General features: G+C 36.6%; 1 long non-coding RNA gene and 1 pseudogene across 1 annotated transcript in view; one reads left to right on the top strand and one right to left on the bottom strand.

Moving 5' to 3' along the window:
* Positions 1-4,236, top strand: part of LOC123580623 — a 57,932-nt pseudogene extending 53,696 nt beyond the window's left edge.
* A 1,555-nt stretch (positions 4,237-5,791) lies between these two features.
* Positions 5,792-16,068, bottom strand: part of LOC123608046 — a 39,187-nt gene continuing 28,910 nt past the window's right edge. The window contains exon 3 of the long non-coding RNA XR_006717063.1: positions 5,792-6,187. This is a non-coding gene — a long non-coding RNA (uncharacterized LOC123608046). The remainder of the gene's footprint in view (positions 6,188-16,068) is intronic.

Below are 16,068 nucleotides of genomic sequence, written 5' to 3'. Positions count from 1 at the left end.
TTTCCTACAGGGTAGTGTGTGTGTTGTGTGCGAGTATTGTGTGTATATATATGTGTTTGTGTAGGCGGGGGTGGGAGGGGGGGTTCATCTTGTCTGTAGTCACACTTTCTACCCCTCCTCTGGTTTTTAGCCCTGCACTTCATCCTTGCTTCTATATTCAGCCCTTCAGGACTTTTTGACCCAACCTCCTGGCTTTGTCCCTCTGATCTGCCTATACTTCTCTACCTGCTTCTTTTCTAAATAGTTGTTGAAATCCCACGTCCTCTGTTTTTTTTCTTTATCCTTTTCTTGTAGGCAGATACCTTTGTTTTTCTTTTGCTATCATTTTGGCAGAGGTTGTAGAAGGAGAAGAGATGAGTGCATGTAATTAATTCACCATTTTTAACCAAGAGCTCCTTAGGATTTTTTCTCTAAAGCACCAAGGCAATCAGACTTTTCACAAGAGCCCTTGATCCTTACATTCTTTTTCTCCCATCATTTGGCAAAGTAGAAAAACAAATTTACTCTTTGATCTAGTAACATGGCTGAAAAAATCTAAATAAATAATTGTCTGTTATAAAGCATTTTCTCTTCAGCTGTTTAATAGTACACCCTATGTACACCCTCCACAATATTATTCTATGATTACATATTTTAATATTTTTTTGAAAGAAGTGTAAAATATCAAACAGGTTTAAAATGCTATTAGCCACTGAGTAAATGTTATATGGTGTTTAAACTCCCCCTTTTTTTAATGGGCCATCAAAAGGTAAAAATAGAAAAGAATTTTGTGAGTAACCTGATTTTTTTTCCATCAATCTTTTCCAGTCTTTCTGGGACCATTTAAAACAATTAGTATTTCAAAATGTCAAATTTTAGCATTTCTTCAATGTATATGTTTATCTAATTTTCATTTAATAATTCTGTTATTCTTTCTGCCTGTCATCTTTTTTGTACGTAAGATTAAAGCATTGCATGTATGTAAATTCCGATTGCTCTGTTATTTATTGTGTGATTAAAAAGTATTTCCATAAAATATTTAGAAATATTCCAAATGTGTATGTAAATTAGACTGTTAGACTGATCACAACTGCCAGACTGGTACCCTTTCAAAGTAAGTTATTTATCTATAATTTCAAATGTCCTAACAGAAGCAGTCTCAGGGTTTTCAGCAACTTACAGTTATTGATATTATTGGAAAATATTTTTAGACTGTATTCTAGAATATATACACAAGGTTTCATCTCTGGGAAATTATAATTTAAAGTATGACTAGACAGGGATGCCTGAGTGGCTCAGTGGGTTGAGCGTCTAACCCTTGATTTCTGCTCAGGTTCTGATCTCATGGCTGGTGGGTTCAAGCCCCACATGGGGCTCTGTACTGACAGCCTGGAGACTGCTTTGGATTCTACGTCTCCATCTCTCTCTGCCACTCACTCTCTCTGTCTCTGTCTCTCTCAAAAATAAGTATTAATTTTTTTTTTAAGTATGACTAGACAAAGAAATGTGAAATGATATAGAATTGCTAAGATGAGGAAGGAATGTTCTCAGAAGGAAAAAACCACCCAAAGGCAACAATTGAGGATGTAGAAAGGGGTTTACCAAGCTGGTTGCAACTTCTCTTAAGAGACAGGACTGTCAATTGAGAAAATGCCAAGGATGAAAAGCTGAATATTGATCATTTCAGTCGTTGATCATTTCCTCCCACTCTTTGACCCAGAAAAGCAAATTAAAACTTTGAAAGAAAAAGAATGAAAAAGTGATGTTCAAATGGTGGGACTCCTTTCCTTGGACAGGGAACCTAGGTAAACGGTTACTCATTGTTTTTTCATCTCTGAAGTAAGGCTGGTGAGTTACATAGGTGAACACTTTTAACACATCACTACCACAACAAATGGTAAGTGTTAAATGAGTTAAGTAAAAGAAAAACTTAGCCAAAACGAAATGAATCCATTTCAAGGTAAACAACAGGTTTCCATTTCCAATGAACCTAAGACACTACAAGGGGACCAGATAACATTATCGGCATACAATGAAACCACCTGTTACTCTAGAGTCTAAATTGAGAAATCCAGAAAGTCTCCAGTCTCTCAGTTCAGGATGCTTTAGATTTAACAACAAATAAGAGTTTCAAATCTCAAGATGCTAAAGAAAGTGTTTATGATGTAATAAGTAGCTGATTATAATATTGGGAAAAGATTTGTTCTGATAACTATTTTCATGCTTTGGATTTACTTTTTAACATAAAATACTGGTATTTTGTAATATTGTACCTAAAGTTTTGCTTCCAAAGTTGTGATAAAGTCTCAAAAGGTAGAATCAAATGAGTATGTAAGAGGAAGCAAAATGAAGGATAATAAAAAATAAAAACAGTCAATGTGAAAGGCAGTGTCTTATCTATATATTAATAATATTGAGGTTAGGACTTCAGGAGCAAGATAACTAAATTTTGGGATTATGCTCCAGAATACATAGACATAGTCACAATGAAGTACAGACCTAGGATTTGGATGCAGAGTCTTTTTCACATTGCAATATTGGGCAACTACCTGACCAGGGATCCCCTCCCCTTCTCCACTCACATGGATGCACACAAAGGAACAGTTGGAAACAGCAGGGCTGCCAGTGTCCCACAAATAGGATGGCAAATTTCCCAAGAATTGCACGTAGAGTTAGAGGAAACCAAGGATGGAGAATGCCTTAAAAAGGAAAATCCACAAAGAGATATCTGACCCTAACCTCGGCTACAGGAGCTAGAGAGAAGAGAAACAAAGACCTAGTTATACAGACGACATTAAAACAAACACATGTACAACATTGATAAGCATTTTGCTTAAAGGAAGAAAAGAACAGGAAGGGCTGAAAGTCTCCACACAGACCAATCTGTTTGATGAAAACATATTTCCTTTTTTCTTTTGCTCTCCTCTAGAAGACAGTGTACAAAGTGCTCATTTATATTTTCTTTGTTTTCATCCCAAAGCTGGAAGATCAAAGAGTTAATAAAACCTCCTTGCTATAGAAGGTCATTACAAAACTAAATGCAGCAATTCAAAGTGGAAAATAGAATGAATGCCAAGGAGATGTTTAACGAAGTAACATTCTACATGTATTCTTTGAAGAACATTTGCAGACTCGTTTGATTGCTTTAGAGCTCACAGGGCACAATGCGTCCTGTGCGGAGCCAACAGTGACTGATGGTTGCGTTCTGCGGCACTGAGGCCAAGCCACTCGGAATCACAAGTATATTTGAGAGTGAATTACCTAATATGGTGGAAATATTCATGAGTATTTTACATAGCAAAATGGTATTAAAAACTTCCACATATTTCCCCCTTTAGGACTAAATGTCCAAATATAAGACATGAGTCTATTCATTTGAAAAATAATTTGAAGCCCTATTTTCCCAAGAACTGACAAGTTGGATGGCAAGATAAGGGATTAGCTTGATGTTTCCCATTAGCTTTTGAGATCCTTTTTTTTTCTGTTTCTGTTTCTTTTTCTTATTTTTTGGTCCTTTTTTGGCACTTACATTCTTAGAATGGGAGCAAATACGGAATATAGAGAGGTAGCCTGTGGAATTATCATTATTGTCATAGGATTCATTTGACAGAGACAGGCTGGTACATTGCACTTGCCTTACCGTGTGACGTAAGGCAAGAATTTGCTATTCACTGTAGCCCTTGAATCTCAGCTTTGAGACCCATTGGTTTTTTTCCTAGAAAAGATGCACAACAGTCTAGAACATCAGAAATCACCAGCCTGCTGGTGGACCCATGACTATGTGGTGAACCCATGACTGTGGTAACACGGAGGCCAATGGTAGAGATTATTTAGAGTCTCCGAGGTATAATCAGACTTTTTTTTTTTAGTGTTTAAAAACTTGGGAAATACATGTTGTTTTTCTTTTCAAGACGATAAGGTTCTTCTCTAGGATAATTTGGGAAAACTGGCAAAGCAGGTGTTCAGATAATGATTCCACTCAGAAGAGGAGTGTAATTAAATAACAACATAGGAACATAAAGATATCTGAGATTAAGTTTAAGCCATTAAACTTTTTAATTATTTGGAGCGAATAATTGACCTATTTTACCATAAAATGAAACTTTTGAAGTACTGTTGAATGTTGTCCTGATGCCAGTAGTCTTTTTTTCCCCCCTTTTTGCATCAGTGGTGCATGTCACCTTCCTGCGAGGCAACCAGTTTGCAGATCTGGCCAGAGGGAAAATTACTGGGCAACAGAATGAAAAGGAGGCATAAGTCAGCTCAGCTCTCTGAACCCTAGAAAAGGCAACTTCCCTCTAGCTCATGAAAGAGGACGATTGTGCTCAGTACCACTTATCCGGTGCCAACAATCTGGTAAGCCCTCTATTCAGCGCCACACCAAGGCTCTAGCAAGGTGACCCAGAGTTTCGGGCTGAGGTCAGGGAAAGGTCAATGCCTGAAAAATGGAACTAGTCAAAAGGAAAGAATCCTAGGAATGGGTGAGGTTAGTCACCCACAAGAGTAGCCCGATCCACAAAATGGCAAAGAAAAGCATTTTTTATGGAATTTAAAGTTCTAAATAATCCCTCTGGCCTAGGCAAGCTGGGGCTAGATGCTCTGAAGTATGCTTATAGTAATCAGCATTCTGTCATGAAAATTCCTATAGACTTCGTCCATCTCTTCATTTCTACTTTTCCGTTTCTTCAGTTCCCTCCTCCCCGCCACTCCAACCTTCAAAACTAAAGACCAGACAATAGGCATGAAGACACTATCACCTTGTTATTAGAAACCCTCTCTAAAAGCTAGTCAGCTTTCCCTTCTCCAGTATCTTTCTGGTGCCTCCCTATAAAGGCAGAGTCAAATACATGCCTACATGATGACGTTAGTTGTGCACGGTATGCCATGAGTACCCATTTTAAATAAGCACTTTCAAGGTAAACGGAACCTTGATGTTTGGAATATTCATTTGTCCTTTCAGAACTGTCCTTCCCTCACGTGATACATATGAGTGCTCTAGGGTGCCTGTTATGAGCAGAGGTTATCAGGATGAAGGAACATGGGCTTAGGGTTATTTATTTTCAGGTTAAAAAAAAAAAGACATTTCTTCCCCTAGATGGCAAAATGAAAACATTTTACAAATAAATCCACAAATAAAACTTGATCACTTTAAAGATGTGAAAAGACTAGGTATACTTTGAAAAGGAGTTTTATTCTAAAGAAGCAACCAGAAGCTGATATGCGTAACTAAAATGTTTACTATTCATCTGCTTTCTTTTTCTAAGAAATCCCCAAAACATGAAGTTAGAAGGTATTTCATTACTTCTCTTTAGTGTGTGGAAGGATGGAGAGAGAAATTTCAAGTTCTTTTTGTTTTATATTTGTTGTCAAGAATTCATATAAGAAAGTCAATTTTATACAAAATAATTTCATAAAATTACTTTAAAGAGTCAATTTCCATAGATCAATTTCAGTAGGTCATATAACATAAGCCTTTTAATATGAGCTCCTTAGTTTTATTAGTACATTATAAATTATTTATCTTGGAAAAACTACATTAAAAACAGAATTAGAATGTCTTTGGTTTATATAGCTCACAGCATTAAGTTAAAATAGTATAATACATGTTATACAGCGAGAAATGTAAATGTGGCCTAAAAGAACATTTTTGAGTCAGTTTCACATTAAACATTGAATAGAAAAGTTGACTTATCTTAAAATAAAGCAAGTCACTATATCACTCTGCTACAAGCAAATGTTTCGTTTGTAAATAAGGATGAACTGACAGTGCTTGAAAGTGTAGTTCATCAAAATCACAACAAGAAACCAAATATTATGAATGTGTAAAATTCCATGTTTATTTAATATCCATTACATAGCCGGTTCATTGAAACCAGACTTTGTAAAGACAAATAACATTTCTGATGAACATAAACAATATCATATAGTTGAAATTCATCCTGTATTTTCACATGAATAAAGATGTCATTATGCAAGAGTTTCAACAATAAAGACCTTGCTGTGAATTGGCATGGCATGCTTCAAGGCAGCACCAGCCTCCGTCAGCTCAAGAGGGGACATTAGCAGCTCTGCGCCAAGGAGCTCAGTGATCCCATGTTCACACTCAACTGTTGTGGAACCTTTCCCTGATATCAGAGTTGGTGTCCAGTGTGGTCTGTGTCATGGGTACTTCCTCAGAGGACACATCCAAAGCTCAGGCTGGGTATTCCTAATACAAAAAAAAAAAAAAAGAAAGAAAGAAAAGGCAGAAAACCAATGGCAATATGCAGATAATGCACTTCTCTAGTGAAGGAGAAGTAGAAGTATTATACTCAATAATATCAATGATTATCTTTATAGTTGCACGTATTTATTGAAGTTTACTGTGTGCCAGGTACAATTCTAAGCCCTTAACATTCACTGTTGTATAAAACAGATGAACATAAAGGAAGGGAAGCAAAAATAACATAAAAACATGGAGGGGGACAAAACATAAGAGACTCTTAAATATGGAGAACAAACAGAGGGTTACAGTAGGGATTGTGGAAGGAGGGGATGGGCTAAATGGATAAAGGGCATTAAGGAATCTACCCCTGAAATCATTGTTGCACTATATGCTAACTAGAATGTAAATTTAAAAAATTTTTTCAATAAAAAAATAAAAAATATGTCAAAAAATAAGACAAATAAAGATTTATATCTAAGAAATATTCACTATAGCATTATTTACAATAGTAAACAAATGGAAACATTCCACAGGGGCAATAGTTTGGGAATTAGAAATATGTCAAATTCATAATCAGAACACTATGTAGCCATTAAAATCATGATATGAGGTAATGTCTGTAATTGTCATGTTAAGTAAAAAGAATACAAAAGTTCACAGACTATATAATGTGATATTTGGTTAAAAAAATCCTATATATCTGTGCAGTTAAATTCTGAAATGAAATTTAAAAAAATTCACTGTTGTATAAAATAGTCACAAGAATACTTTAAAGTAAACACTTCAGTTATTTGTGTTTTATAAACAGGGAAGCTAAGCTCGACAGAAGTCAAGAAACTCGAACGCAGTTTCACAGTAAATAGTAGAACCAGAATGTCCTTTGTGGCATCAAACATGGCTCAGGGAAGACCAGTAGCTTCCTGTGTCTGACATTGTAGATGAGCTGATAGCTTCTTCCAAGCTATTTGTAGCCCTTTTCCACCTTGCTTTCTCTTTAATGGAGGCTAAAATTCCTCACATTCTACAAAGACCTTTTTATGTCTTTCTGATAATATTTTTTCTTCTAATTTTTACATTCTGAACCACAACACAGGTCTTCCTGCTCCTAGGAGTGACCATGTGATAGATTCTGGCTAAGATGTATGGTGAAGTTGCTAGCTAGGTTTTGCAGAATGCTTTTTTTAAAAGAGACAAACTCAGTGGTATGGTAGGTCTCTAGCTGAGAGGGTAAACCCCATGTTAGGTATTCTATACAACATATATACACCACACACACGCATGCACACACACACAGCAAGAAAAACAGACTCCTGGTCCTTTCACCCCTCCACCCTTCTTCTTTACCTATCCTGGATTATCCATCTTCAGATTGGTTGATACATAAAAGAAAAAACAATCCTTCTGGTAAGCCATGTTAATTTGGTCCTTGTGGCTGACTATACTGATCACCTAAAACTGATTTATAAAGTTTTGTGACTTACTGGGGGAAATAGTCACTAATATTTGTTAAATAAAAGTATAAATGATTGAGCTGTATATCTTAATTGGGGTATATTCTGTTCTGTATTTCTACAATTAAATTAATGCTGGGTGAATTTCCTTTTATTTAAATACTAAACACAAGCACATCTGAAATAGCTATCAGTTCTTTTTGCTCTAAGTGTGTAGGTTAAAAAATAAGACAAGCCCTCTGGGCTATGTGCACAGAAAGAATAGCTATAGCCCTGATCAGAGGGTGCCAAAGTCTAGAATTGAATTCATTATTGGGCCCAACAGAAAAGGAAAGGAGAAAATCAAGGGGAGAAAAGAAGACATTTTTGGAAAAGGTGACACACTCAGATTAAAAAAAAAATCTGTGAAATTGAACAACACCCACTTTCGCACCCCCTCCCCCTGTTAATGATTGGAATCCCATTTCCAACACTCATTGGGTGTATGACCAGAGATAAGGTTGTTTCACCTCTGTGAGATTACCAGTTGTTTTCATATATAAAGTCAACATTTTGCAGCCCTTCTCATAGGATTGTTTTTGGGATTAACTAAAACAATGAATATAACTTGTCTAGTGCTGTGCCTGACTCATAGAATACAGTTAACAGATTTTAATTCTGCCCCTCACCCAGCTCCCCATTACCCATCCCCTTTGACAGAAAGATGACTTCAAAGACTTCTGTCTAATCTCTGAAAGCATTATTTTTCTTCACAGTCTAGTCACTGTACAAAGATAACATTTGGTTGGACATAGATATTAGTGAAAAAAATGCCTCCAAGAGGGATATAAGCTTCCTGAAGGCAGTAACCATGTCTTACTAATGTTTAATTCTTCAAGAACTTGAGTTTCTAAAGAATGTCCAGTTAAGGTATTTAAAGAGAAAATAACTTTTGAGGCCCCCATATGACCGTTTAATGATTTATCAAGTCTAAAGCCTCCTCTTTTTCAAGGTGTAATCTTGTCAGCATTTACTACCCATTGAGCACAGTACTTGAAGACCTGTAAAGTAATTCTGAACAAAGGTAAACCCATATTGTCCATAATAATAGGAAGTCATGAAAAAACAAAAAATATAGTATAATGGTTGTTTACTGTGAACTATTCCCTATGCTAGGCTCCTTTATACATCATCACTAATCATCTTCACAACTATGCAAAATGGATGTCATTAGCCCCATATTATGAAAGGAAAGCCAGCCATCAAAGACTTGATTGGCACTAATAAATGAATGCATAGTGCCTTCATCACAGTTTGACTTCAGATCTCTCATATTCCAATGTTGGAGCTCTTCACACTCTACCTACTGCATCCCAGAAGACATGCAGACTATGAATTTCTAGAAAAAAGAAAAAAGTAAAGGAAATCAGACATCCAGTTTGGTAGAAAACAAGGTTTGGAGACCTTAATTATTCAGATCTATAATGTCAAAATTATTAATTGCTAATAAAAATCAATAATAGGGTAGATCTAATTTTAACTTTTTGAGGAACCTCCACAACCCCAATGTTTATAGCAGCACTCTCAACAATAGCCAAATTATGGAAAGAGCCTAAATGTCCATCAACTGATGAATGGATAAAGAAATTGTGGTTTATATACACAATGGAGTACTACGTGGCAATGAGAAAGAATGAAATATGGCCCTTTGTAGCAACATGGATGGAACTGGAGAGTGTGATGCTAAGTGAAATAAGCCATACAGAGAAAGACAGATACTATATGGTTTCACTCTTATGTGGATCCTGAGAAACTTAACAGAAACCCATGGGGGAGGGGAAGGAAAAAAAAAAGAGGTTAGAGTGGAAGAGAGCCAAAGCATAAGAGACTCTTAACAACTGAGAACAAACTGAGGGTTGATGCGGGGGGTGGGAGGGAGGGGAGGGTGGGTGATGGGTATTGAGGAGGGCACCTTTTGGGATGAGCACTGGGTGTTGTATGGAAACCAATTTGACAATAAACTTCATATATTGAAAAGATTTTTTTAAATAATAAAAATAATAAGAAAAAAATCAATAATGCCCAATAATACTATTAATAATATAAAAAAGTCTCATTTAATCTTCACAACATTCTGTGAGACAGATGTTATTGCCTCCTTACCTGAATAGATGTTGACATTTAGAGAGAGCAATGGCTTTTCCAAGTAAGAGATCTTGGACTTAAATTCTGACTCATCACCTAGTCTAGTCCAGTCCATCACCATTACCTTTCCAGTATACCACCACATTCTGCCTGCCATGCTACTTTGCCTGAATTTCAGTGAAAAAAGGACAAAAGAAGATATGGTGACATGGAGTAAACACCATCTTTGGCTCTTCCAAAGGGCCTTTACTAGATCTAAATGCTTTCTGCTGACAAGGCTTTTTTTTTTTTTTTTTTTAATGTCTTCTGAGAAGGCATTCTGATAAAGTATGGATTCAACAGAACAAGTCTTCCCACTGAGCAAGTATTAAAGCGATTTTCTGAAGGTCTTTAGTTCATGCTTGGTTTTCAGTATGTCCTTTTCCTTCTTAACATCTGTTTTCAAATGAGCAGTGAGGAATCACTTTAAGGACTAGAATAGCTCTGGGATATTTAACAGATGCTGGAACTCATGTCTTGGGCACCAGTTCAGATCCAAAGATATATGGTTCTCTCCTCTTCTAACCTACGACTTTAAGCAGTAAGAGCAGACCAATGTGTTTAAACTAGTATATTGTACCATAAAACCATTGTTTCCTATTTTGATTTAGAGATGCTGGTGAGGAATCAACTAGGATTGTTACCACTGAGAACTAGCACGGCAGTAACCATCATTCACTCCAGTGACACATGGTGTGTCTCTTGTGCTTTTTGAAGCAGGACAGCTGGATATAAGCAATCAGGTGAGGTGGGATAGCATACATTCCTTTAAAAAATCTTTCTGAGTTTGGAAAAGGTGGAACTAGGGTGAGCAGCAGATAGAGCAGCAAGCAGTAGCTAACCAAGAAGAAAGATGATAATTCAAGCTGGGACTGAATTAAAATGAACAGAAAGAAAGCCCAAATGAGCCAATAGCTAAACATGGGAATGAAAAAGACTTAAATGCCAAACATATCAACCTAGAAGACTAGAGGACCCTGGACAATACAGGTGACAATCAAAGCCAAAGGCACTCAGCACTCAGTTATTCTTTCTTTTTAAGGTTATGTATTTATTTTAAGAAGGAGAGAGAGTGTGCATACTAGCAGGGGAGGGGCAGAGAGGGAGGAAGAGTGAGAGAATTCCAAGCAGGCCCCATACTGTTTCTGCAGAGCCTGACGTAGGGCTCAGTGTGGGTCTGGAACCCATGAGCTGTGAGATCATGACCTGAGCGGAAATCTAGAGTCAGACGCTCAATCACTGAGCCACTGAGGTGCCCCAAGTTTTTGATGCCCCTTAAGTGTTAAAAACACTGTCTTCCAATTTGACAATAAATTTCATATTTAAAAAAAATTAAAATTAAATTTAAAAAAATAAAATAAAAAATAAAAACATTGTCTTCAGATATTATTAAGGAAAGATACCTGAATCAGGAAGACTCAATTATATTTATAGATAATATTCTGGCTCCTGGAGTGGGCCGAAGATGTAAAGGCATCCTTCAAAACCTAGTGTTTGCAAAGGCTTCTTTCTGTTTGTGCTCTACATTACGGAGTTCTCCTTTTATTCCTTCTTGAACCCCTATTTACTATTGTGATATACCATATTAGCAAAAGCAAACACTTCTGTTTCACTCTTCTAACATATATCTATTAATTTAGCCTTCACAACAAACCTCTGAGATAGGATCTATTATTATCCCCATTTTACAGATGAAGAAACAGCACAGAGAGGTCTGGCAGGTTCCCAAAGTCATGCTGGTAGTTAGTGAAACCAGACCATCTTCTCCAAGTCCTTGCTCTTAACCACTACACAATGATGCCTTGCTTAACTCTTTAATGCAGTTAAAATATTTGACAGTCCTCTAAGAATAAAATTTCACTACAAACAAAGTTATAGGTAACTTCCAGGTATTAGTGGGTCCATAACTGACCTGAAAAATCAAATTGTTTTTATTAAACTATGATTTAATTTCTAGTCTCTTTTGGTATGCAATTATATTGTGTAAAATATAGGAATAAAATATATTGTTTTACTTACGTGATGATAATAATTATTAGAGAAATCTGAAAATTTCAGGAAGAACCTAAAAATTATAATTTTTTAAAAGACTGAGTTCAAAAAGCCAAGCTAAAGCTAATGGGGCACCTCTTTGAGATGTGTTTAGTTTACAAATAACAAAAGACTCCTATATTCCTACCATCATTTGTGGGCATTGTAAACATTGTATTAATGAAAATGCTAGTTCTGTTGGTGGCATTTTAAACAAGGAAGAGGCGGCTGTACTTTAGAGCTGAACATATACATAATTGGAAAAGGTGATGATGAACTAAACCATATTTACACAAACATTTGAAGTAATCGCTCATGAGTCCTGTAGAATAGTTTTCCCCTTTTAAAATGATTACACACAGTACCCTATTGGTTCATTTCTTGGCATCTTATTCATGCTGTAAAGCTCCCTGCTGGATAGGAAATCTAGTCTCCATCACCACCTTTTTTTCGAATTAAGTTTCTCTCTCTTGCTGGGTGCATGAATGAAGTAAAATCTGAGGATTTTTCAATTTGTTTCATAATTTTTTTGAAATGGGAATTTCAATCAGTGGCCATCAGAATGACAAACTCCAAAACTTTATGTCACAGTAGCAAAGGATGTGCATAGGGGAGTGTGTGTGTGTGTGTGTGTGTGTGTGTGTGTGTGGTTTATTTATGTGCCCAGCCAGAGACTATTGCAGTGCTGACAAAAATTGGAGAATAGAGACTGGTAAATATGCTCTCTGTGGAGAAAAAATGCAAATTTAAAATGAGTTGGACTTTCCCTCTACTACATATTTATTTACCAAAGTCATAGAAAACCCGAACTCATTTCAGGCTTCTTGAAAAGTAAACCAAAAAATGATTAAGCATCTCTGATAAAAGTGTGCATATATGGCTAGAATGCTAAATATCACAGATGAAAAAAAAAAAGCAACTTCCTATACTTTCAAAAAAATCCCCCCCAAAACCTATTCTGACCAAAAATCATTTCCAAGCAATCTAGTAAGTAAAGTGTGAATGTATTAACCTGATGGTTTTCTGAAGTTTTCCTGAAAGTTGCACGTGTAAAGTTTCCATCTCTTACCTTTCTAGAAGCATGAACTGTCCATCTGTGTATCCTAGACACAACAGTATCCAAGACGACACCAGCATAAAGTATAATGAAGTACTGTTTCTCAAAATGTGATGCAAGAACTCCTCGAGTTCCATGAAAATCCTACACATAGCCTGTGGATGGTCTTTGTAAGGTTAATCAAATATCAGTGGCAATGGCAACACTCTTTGTGCTGGCATGAGCTAATAATCTACTTATGATATATACTAAAATTAGATGTCAGTTCATTATTGCCTCATCAAAAAGAGCACTAATTCTGATGAATTACTTTGATGGGTACGGCTGGGGTAGGAACAGTAGGGTGTGGATTCTTTAGTTTTATCCGAGTGGTGTAAGGATTCAAGTATTTTTCGACTCATGTTCTTGGGACACCCATTTTTGTAGCCTCCTGAGATTTCCTAAATTGTTGTTTTACTGATCCTGAATCCAAAGAGAAAAAAGTTGACACCTTCTAAAAGAGATAGGTTTCAAATGACTATATGGGGTGCAATTTACATTGGAATGATTTCTCTTAATTTTGAGCATTAACCATTCCCATTGCTGTAGTACCTCCCCAAAGGAAGCATGATTCATAGTCTTCAGAATGCCTTTTGGCACAGTAACGTATTCTCAATCTCACAGTAGTAGCCTGAAGGGCAGGAATTGTGGCCTGTTTTCTTCCTTCTTTGTATCCCTAGCACCTAAGAGTGTGCTCCATAGAATCAATTTGAATCAATGCCTGGAGACACCTAAAGCAGATGATTTGGTGTATAGTTATACTCGATTACCTAAATGTAAAATTACTATCGTATAGAAAGTAAAAAACATAATCCTAATGCTTTTCAAAAATGTACAACCACTTCATGACATGCCAAGATGGCTCCTGATATAGAGTCCTTCTGTGACAAGCTCACTACCCCACATAATCATTTGCAGAAACACTGGCCCCCACTTTCATATCGCCTCCCCACCTTACGTATGTAATTCTATATGAGTTTAAAAACCTCTTCGTCCCAAGATTTAGACCCACTAACCTTAGGTTTCGCTAACCAATTCCATGTGGTTTTATAATAGCATCTATTCTACAGTGCTCAACATCTTACAACATGCTTTTTCATGAGCACCTGTGTTTTGGAGAAAGTGACCAGTCTGTCACCATGCAGGCCCCCTAATGTCAGCTCACTTCTCTTTTGGCACCTTTCTGGCCCACCAGAGATTGTGGAAGAGGGATACTGTGAAAAGACTATTTAAGTCCATTCATGAAAGCAATTTAAGTGATGTATTGGATTAAAGTGTTATCACTATCTTAGCCAGTTAGGCTCCTGAATGGACTGGAGGAGAGAAAACCTTTCTGATGTACTTTGACTTCAAATTTTAAGTCTGAGAGTTATTTACCTCCCGAACTTACAATCTCCAACTTTCCTATTTCTACACTTCTGAATAATTGTTCCCTCTTTCTGGAATGTTCTTCCTGGCTCCTCTGGGATAGCAACTCAAATCTTCTGGGACTATATCCAATGTGATCTCCTCTGGGAAATGTTTCCCAGTTTTGTCATTTGTCACAAGCACATTTGTCAACATGTGCTTGTGAATGATTTTTCTTACATATTTTCTCGGGCAAACTCTAAGGCCTGTGTCTAATTCATGTTCATGTCTATATAATATTGAAGAGAGTGTCTGATTAGTACTTAGTAGATACTCAGCAAACATTATGTTAAGTGTAAATAATTAATAACTGCAACCACCTCTCAGAGATTTCAATTCCTTCTTCCTGGAGTGGAATGTAGAATTAAGCCATGAAAAAGGAAGTGACCTTAAAATTTGTTATTTTTTTTATTATTATTAAAGAAACTACTCTTTAAGGAGGGATGGAAGAAAGAAAAATTTCTCCTTGGGTCTTACTCGGAGAGGTCACATCTTTGTTCTTTCAAAGTCGGCAAACATCAAACAGTTATTATTCAGGCTAATTTAATTTTCATGGTACTGGGCTATTTTATTATAATTAGCTTCTTATACTACTAATAAGGAAGAGAAAAACATATACAAGGTGAAAGCATCTGTCTTCACAAAACCAAATGCCAACAATTCCAAGATCTTCGCTCTTTCCATGGTGGTTATATATCTGAGCTTGTCAATGTTAGAATAGACTTTAAGCTCCTGGTCATTTCCTCAAGCAAATATGATGAAACCAAAGGATCAAATAACGTTTTCAATTTATAATGTCTCACTACAAATTTTTAATTTTTTATAAATGAATTATTAAAGCTGCAAATGATTGTGGCTTCCTTTGAAGAATTATTTAAAGCTCTCTTTAAGTACTTAAAAGATAATAAAGAATAAGAAAATTCTGTGATTGGTTAAAGGGCAAAGGTATATGTGCTATTGATGACGGCAGGAAACAGTCTGCCAGGTGACTTCAATTCAGCTGAATCATGTGACCCATATTTGTTGAGTAGAGGAATCAAGAAGTAGGCCAGTTAAAGAGGCTTGACAAAGATTGGAGACCCCTGGGTCAGAAACCCTGCAAGCAAAGATAAGTGATTCTTTTTTTTTTTTTTTTTTTACTGAAAAGGATCAATACCTTATACATCTAACTAAGCTGTCTTCTCCATCAGCTAGAGTATGTCTTTTAGTCTCCTTGAGACTCAGTGCCCTCATTTGTAAATGGGACCACTGTAACATCCTTGATAAATGATGAGGATAGGCAGACCTGAGATAACAACCCTTTCTGAACTCACGTAGAAAGGGGAAAGCTAAGAGAGAGAACCCTACTGGGAATTATACTTCGAACGGGAGGCTGAATGTTGGAGTAGATTCCACACAGCTATGGGATGACTTGGTTTTGGTAAGTAAATAGCTCTTTCTGTCTGATTCCTCACTGATGGAATGGGGAGGTTTTTCAGGAAGTATAAAACAATTGAAACCTATAAGTAAGAGCAAAGTCATAAAAACCATCTGCAGTCGCATAAACTAAACGGACTCACTCTGACATGAATTGCTGAAGAGGCATTGTGGAATCTTCACATGTAGTGTGGCTTCTAGTCTACTCTCCTACCCCTGTTTCAGGGAGGATTGTGAGAGAGAAGTTATAACGACTGGGTACCTGAGATGAATCCTGAATGGCGCAGGGTGCATGACATGATGCTCCTGGCGTCAGGACA

The sequence above is a fragment of the Leopardus geoffroyi genome, chromosome A1 (assembly GCF_018350155.1).
Source record: "Leopardus geoffroyi isolate Oge1 chromosome A1, O.geoffroyi_Oge1_pat1.0, whole genome shotgun sequence".
Taxonomy (NCBI): domain Eukaryota; kingdom Metazoa; phylum Chordata; class Mammalia; order Carnivora; family Felidae; genus Leopardus; species Leopardus geoffroyi.
This window is presented reverse-complemented; position numbering and strand designations above follow the sequence as displayed.